At 36.5% G+C, this 6,706-nt stretch overlaps 1 long non-coding RNA gene across 1 annotated transcript in view; it reads left to right on the top strand.

The window, feature by feature from the left end:
* Positions 1-431: 431 nt before the first annotated feature.
* Positions 432-6,706, top strand: part of LOC141417180 (uncharacterized) — a 169,007-nt gene continuing 162,732 nt past the window's right edge. The window contains exon 1 of the long non-coding RNA XR_012441767.1: positions 432-505. This is a non-coding gene — a long non-coding RNA (uncharacterized lncRNA). The remainder of the gene's footprint in view (positions 506-6,706) is intronic.

Here is a 6,706-nt window from a genome sequence, read left to right as displayed (position 1 = left end):
TCAGATAAGATCTTGCACTTTTGCCTGGGGCTTTCCTCCAAAGTGATCTTCTTATTTCTGCCTCCTGAGTAGCTGGGACAACAGGAATGCATCAACACACCTGAATTGCTTTTGAAATAGGGTCTTTCTAACTTTTGACCAGGCTGGCCTTGAACTGTGATCCTTCTGTCTCTGCCTCCCTGTTTTCTTCTTTTTAAACACTGTTCAATTGTTATTCTTCTGTATTTTAAACAGGAAATTTTACCAAATGTGTGAAACAGTGATTTACACAAGCCTTTTCATAAAGACTCAGTAATGATATTCATTAATAATCATGAATTGAGGGTTTCTTTTGTTCCTGGAAACACACAGGCCAGAGGACACAAATAATGATTCTGTATGTTTTGTTGGGTTTTTTGATTGTTTGTTTGGGTTTGTTCTTTTGAGACAGAGTCTCACTTTGTAGCGCAAGTTGTCTGAAATTTTGATCCTCCTGCTTCTGCTTCCCGAAGACTGGGGATTACAGGTATGTTGACCTCTTCTGTTTTGAATGACTTTACTATCATCTATGAGAGGAGTGTAATGCCTTCGACCTAAATGTCTCCCAAAGGCTATATATTGAATAGTTGCTCACCAGCTTGTAGTGCTATTGAAAGATGCTGAAAACTTTAAGAAGTGGGACCTATTAGAAGGATGTTAGGTCATTGGGGTGGGGGGTGCCATTGGTGGGAATATTGGGATCCTGGCCCCTTCCTCTTTCTTTCCTTTGTGTAATGGCCACCATGAGGTGAGTAATTTCCTATTTCCTGCACTTCTATGGGTTACTGCCTCGTCATAGGCCCAAAGTCACAAGGCTAAGTAGACCATGGACTGAAACTTCTCAAGCTGTGAGCCAAAATAAATCTTTCCTCCTTTATGATATCTATGTCAGGTATTTCGTCACAGCAACAGAAAGTTAACATAAAAACCAAATGTGTAGGCTATTGATTTCAATCAACTATCCCCGGTATTTTCATAAAATTATTATAGAATTGAAAGAACATTCCAAAGAAGGACAGACCAGTATGACTTATAGGAGTGAGAGGCAATATAAAAAGATATTTGCCTTAGATATTGTTCTTAAAAATGGTATTTATAATGCAATAATAAGGAAAAATAAAACACATGTAAAAAATAATATGTGGTACTTGTCTTTCTGTGGTTGACTTACTGTACTTAGCATAATCACCTATAGTTCTGCCCATTTTTCTGCAAATCATGGTATACAAATCTTTTCTAAGGCCAAATAATATTGCATTGTATAAATATTCTGCATTTTCTTTATACATTCTCCCACCAATGGGCTTGTTGATGAGTAAAGAAGCAATAAACATGGACAGGCAGGTGTCTCTTTGACATATATTCAGAAGTGAAATAGTTGGATAATATGCTAGTCAATTGATACAATTACATTGTTAAAAGAATAAACATAAAGGGGCAAACTATCTGAACAGACACTTTTGCAAATATGATATTCAAATGGAAAGCAAGTGTAATAAAAAATGCTTACCATCATGTATTATTAAAGAACTGCAAATAAGCACAATATCAGATAGCATTACATATCTATAATAATGGTTAAAATTAAGTAACACAACAATATCAAATAATAGTGCAGATATGGAGAGGCAGGAATTCTCATTTTTTTTTCCTGGTACAAATAAAATTAGGAAGCCACTGAAAATAATTTTGTTAACAAAGTTAAACAGTCTTATAATTTGAATTAGTACTTTCACTTTTAGTTATTTACTTGAAGCAAAGATGTCTACAGAAGTAGCTATACTTGAATGATTACCAGAGCCTTATTCATAATTGCCAAAAGTTGGAAGCAGCACAGGCATCCTTCAGGAGCTGAATGGTTTTAAAAAATAAAATTGGTATATTTAGACAAAAGAATATGATTCACCATCAACACTTTGGAGGTATTAAACAGTGAAAAGAAACTTACATGCCTATTTTTTTTTCCTTTTTCTTTCATTATTCATATGTGCATACAAGGCTTGGTTCATTTCTCCCTCCTGCCCCCACCCCCTCCCTTACCACCAACTCCGCCCCCGCCCTCTCCCCCCCCTCTCAATACCCAGCAGAAACTATTTTGCCCTTATTTCTAATTTTGTTGTAGAGAGACTATAAGCAATAATAGGAAGGAACAAGGGTTTTTGCTGGTTGAGATAAGGATAGCCATACAGAGAGTTGACTCGCATTGATTTCCTGTGCAAGTGTGTTACCTTCTAAGTTAATTCTTCTTGAACTAACCTTTTCTCTAGTTCCTGGTCCCCTTTTCCTATTGGCCTCAGTTGCTTTTAAGGTATCTTCTTTAGTTTCTCTGCATTAAGGGCAACAAATGCTAGCTAGTTTTTTAGGTGTCTTACCTATCCTCACCCCTCCCTTGTGTGCTCTCGCTTTTATCATGTGCTCATAGTCCAATCCCCTTGTTGTGTTTGCCCTTGATCTAATGTCCACATATGAGGGAGAACATACGATTTTTGGTCTTTTGGGCCAGGCTAACCTCACTCAGAAAGATGTATTCCAATTCCATCCATTTACCAGCGAATGATAATATTTCGTTCTTCTTCATGGCTGCATAAAATTCCATTGTGTATAGATACCACATTTTCTTAATCCATTCGTCAGTGGTGGGGCATCTTGGCTGTTTCCATAACTTGGCTATTGTGAATAGTGCCGCAATAAACATGGGTGTGCAGGTGCCTCTGGAGTAATCTGTGTCACAGTCTTTTGGGTATATCCCCAAGAGTGGTATTGCTGGATCAAATGGTAGATCAATGTCTAGATTTTTAAGTAGCCTCCAAATTTTTTTCCAGAGTGGTTGTACTAGTCTACATTCCCACCAACAGTGTAAGAGGGTTCCTTTTTCCCCGCATCCTCGCCAACACCTGTTGGTGGTGGTGTTGCTGATGATGGCTATTCTAACAGGGGTGAGGTGGAATCTTAGCGTGGTTTTAATTTGCATTTCCTTTATTGCTAGAGATGGTGAGCATTTTTTCATGTGTTTTCTGGCCATTTGAATTTCTTCTTTTGAGAAAGTTCTGTTTAGTTCACTTGCCCATTTCTTTATTGGTTCATTAGTTTTGGGAGAATTTAGTTTTTTAAGTTCCCTATATATTCTGGTTATCAGTCCTTTGTCTGATGTATAGTTGGCAAATATTTTCTCCCACTCTGTGGGTGTTCTCTTCAGTTTAGAGACCATTTCTTTTGATGAACAGATGCTTTGTAGTTTTATGTAGTCCCATTTATCTATGCTATCTCTTAGTTGCTGTGCTGCTGGGGTTTCATTGAGAAAGTTCTTACCTATACCTACTAACTCCAGAGTATTTCCTACTCTTTCCTGTATCAACTTAAGAGTTTGTGGTCTGATATTAAGATCCTTGATCCATTTTGAGTTAATCTTGGTATAGGGTGATATACATGGATCTAGTTTCAGTTTTTTGCAGACTGCTAACCAGTTTTCCCAGCAGTTTTTGTTGAAGAGGCTGCTATTTCTCCATCGTATATTTTTAGCTCCTTTGTCAAAGATAAGTTGCTCATAGTTGTGTGGCTTCATATCTGGGTCCTCTATTCTGTTCCACTGGTCTTCATGTCTGTTTTTGTGCCAGTACCATGCTGTTTTTATTGTTATTGCTTTGTAATAGAGTTTGAAGTCAGGTATTGTGATACCTCTGCATTGTTCTTTTGACTGAGTATTGCCTTGGTTATTCGTGGCTTACTGTGTTTCCATATAAATTTCACAGTAGATTTTTCAATCTCTTTAATGAATGTCATTGGAATTTTGATGGGAATTGCATTAAACATGTAGATTACTTTTGGGAGTATCGACATTTTTACTATGTTGATTCTACCAATCCATGAGCATGGGAGATCTCTCCACTTTCTATAGTCTTCCTCAATCTCTTTCTTCAGAAGTGTATAGTTTTCCTTGCAGAGGTCTTTCACATCTTTTGTTAGGTTTACACCTAGGTATTTGATTTTGTTTGAGGCTATTGTAAATGGAATTGTTTTCATACATTCTTTTTCCGTTTGCTCATTGTTAGTGTATAGAAATGCTAATGATTTTTCTATGTTGATTTTATATCTTGCTACCTTGCTATAGCTATTGATGATGTCTAGAAGCTTCTGAGTAGAGTTTTTTGGGTCTTTAAGGTATAGGATCATGTCATCTGCAAATAGGGATATTTTGACAGTTTCTTTACCTGTTTGTATTCCTTTTATTCCTTCTTCTTGCCTAATTGCTCTGGCTAGGAATTCCAGTACTATGTTGAATAAGAGTGGGGATATTGAGCATCCTTGTCTGGTTCCTGATTTTAGAGGGAATGGTTTCAGTTTTTCTCCGTTAAGTATAATGCTGGCTGTAGGTTTGTCATATATAGCTTTTATAATGTTGAGGAACTTTCCTTCTATTCCTAGTTTTCTTAGAGCTTTTATCATGAAATGATGTTGGATCTTATCAAAGGCTTTTTCTGCATCTATTGAGATGATCAAGTGGTTTTTGTCTTTGCTTCTGTTAATGTGGTTTATTACATTTATTGATTTTCGTATGTTGAACCACCCCTGCATCCCTGGGATGAAGCCTACTTGGTCATGGTGAATAATCTTTTTGATGTGTTGCTGAATTCGGTTTGCCATTATTTTGTTGAGGATTTTTGCATCAATGTTCATTAAGGAGCTTGGCCTATAGTTCTCCTTTTTGGAGGTGTCTTTGCCTGGTTTTGGGATAAGTGTAATACTGGCTTCATAAAATGTGTTAGGCAGTTTTCCTTCCCTTTCTATTTTGTGGAACAGTTTAAGGAGGGTTGGTATCAGTTCTTCTTTAAAGGTCTGATAGAATTCAGCAGAGTCCATCAGGTCCTGGACTTTCTTTTGGGGAGAGTCTTGATTGCTGCTTCAATTTCATTTTGTGTTATAGGTCTATTGAGGTGATTAATTTCCTCTTGGTTCAGTTTTGGATGATCATATGTATCTAGAAATCTGTCCATTTCTTTAAGATTTTCAAATTTATTTGAATAAAAGTTCTCAAAGTAGTCTCTGATGATTTCCTGGACTTCGATGGTGTTTGTTGTTATCTCCCCTTTTGCATTCCTAATTGTACTAATTTGGGTTTTTTCTCTCCTCATTTTAGTCTCCTCATTTTTGCCAGGGGTCTATCGATCTTGTTTATTTTTTCAAAGAACCAACTTTTTGTTTCATTAATTCTTTGTATGGTTTTTTTGGTCTCTATTTCGTTGATTTCAGCTCTTATATTTATTACTTCTCTCCTTCTATTTGTTTTGGGATTTGCTTGTTCTTGTTTTTCTAGAAGTTTGAGATGTATCATTAGGTCATTGATTTGGGATCTTTCAATCTTTTTAATATGTGCACTCATGGCTATAAACTTTCCTCTCAAGACTGCCTTAGCTGTGTCCCACAGGTTCCAGTAGGTTGTGTTTTCATTTTCATTGACTTCCAGGAACTTTTTAATTTCCTCTTTTATTCATTGATGATCCATTCTTCATTAAGTAATGAGTTATTTAGTTTCCAGCTGTTTGCATGTTTTTTGTCTTTACTTTTGTTGTTGAGTTCTACTTTTACTGCATTGTGATCAGATAGTATGCATGGTATAATTTCTATTTTCTTATATTTGCTGAGACTTGCTTTGTGCCTTAGGATATGATCTATTTTGGAGAAGGTTCCATGGGCTGCTGAGAAGAATGTATATTGTGTAGAAGTTGGTGAAATGTTCTGTAGACATCTTCTAGGTCCATTTGATCTATTGCATATTTTAGATCTTGGATTTCTTTATTGATTTTTTGTTTGGATGACCTATCTATTGATGATAATGGGGTGTTAAAGTCTCCCACAACCACTGTGTTGGCGTTTATATATGCTTTTAGGTCTTTCAGAGTATGTTTGATGAAATTGGGTGCGTTGACATTGAGTGCATACAGATTGAAGATTATTATTTCCTTTTGGTCTATTTCCCCTTTTATTAGTATGGAATGTCCTTCTTTATCTCGTTTGATCAATGTAGGTTTGAAGTCTACTTTGTCAGAGATAAGTATTGCTACTCCTGCCTGTTTTCAGGGGCCATTGGCTTGGTAAATGTTCTTCCAGCCTTTCATACTAAGCATATGCTTATTTCTGTCAGTGAGATGAGTCTCTTGTAAGCAACAAATTGTTGGGTCCTCTTTTTTAATCCATTTTGTCAAACAGTGTCTTTTGATGGGTGAATTAAGTCCATTAACATTAAGCGTTAGCACTGATAGGTATGTGGTGATTCCTGTCATTTAGTTGTCTTAGTTGTTTGAAGGTTTGATTATGTGTACCTAACTTGATGTTACTCTCTACTGTCTTGCTTTTTCTTTTCCTGTGGTTTGGTGCTGCCTGCCTTTTAATGGTTAAGTTGGATGTCACTTTCTGTGTGCAGAATCCCTTGCAGAATCTTTTGTAATGGTGGCTTTGTGGTCACATATTGTTTTAGTTTCTGCTTATCATGGAAGACTTTTATTGCTCCATCTATTTTGAATGATAGCTTTGCTGGGTAGAGTATCCTGGGGTTGAAGTTATTTTCATTCAGTGCCCGCAAGATCTCACCCCACGCTCTTCTTGCTTTTCATGTTTCTGTTGAGAAGTCTGCTGTGATTTTGATGGGTTTACCTTTGTATGTTACTTGTTTTTTCTCTCTTACAGCCTTCAA

This window comes from Castor canadensis, chromosome 15 (assembly GCF_047511655.1).
Source record: "Castor canadensis chromosome 15, mCasCan1.hap1v2, whole genome shotgun sequence".
Classification (NCBI taxonomy): domain Eukaryota; kingdom Metazoa; phylum Chordata; class Mammalia; order Rodentia; family Castoridae; genus Castor; species Castor canadensis.
This window is presented reverse-complemented; position numbering and strand designations above follow the sequence as displayed.